Genomic DNA, 267 nt, shown 5'->3' with positions numbered 1-267 from the left:
GGGGCGGGGCGGGCCGGGGCCGCGCCGGGGCCGCGCCGGCACGTGCGCGCTGAGGCCCGGCCGCTGCGAGCGTGAGGGGGATCGGCCGCCGCCCCTGCCCCTCCGGCCGCCCCCTGCCCCTCCGGCCGCCGCCCCTGCCCCTCCGGCCGCCCCCTGCCCCTCCGGCCGCCGCCCCTGCCCCTCCGGCCGCCCCCTGCCCTTCCGGCCGCCGCTGGGCCGCCGGAGAGGGCCCCGGAGCCCCCTCGTGCCTGGGCTGTCCCCAGGAGC

Source organism: Calonectris borealis, chromosome 17 (assembly GCF_964195595.1).
Source record: "Calonectris borealis chromosome 17, bCalBor7.hap1.2, whole genome shotgun sequence".
Lineage (NCBI taxonomy): Eukaryota > Metazoa > Chordata > Aves > Procellariiformes > Procellariidae > Calonectris > Calonectris borealis.
Note: the sequence above shows the minus strand (reverse complement) of the source record.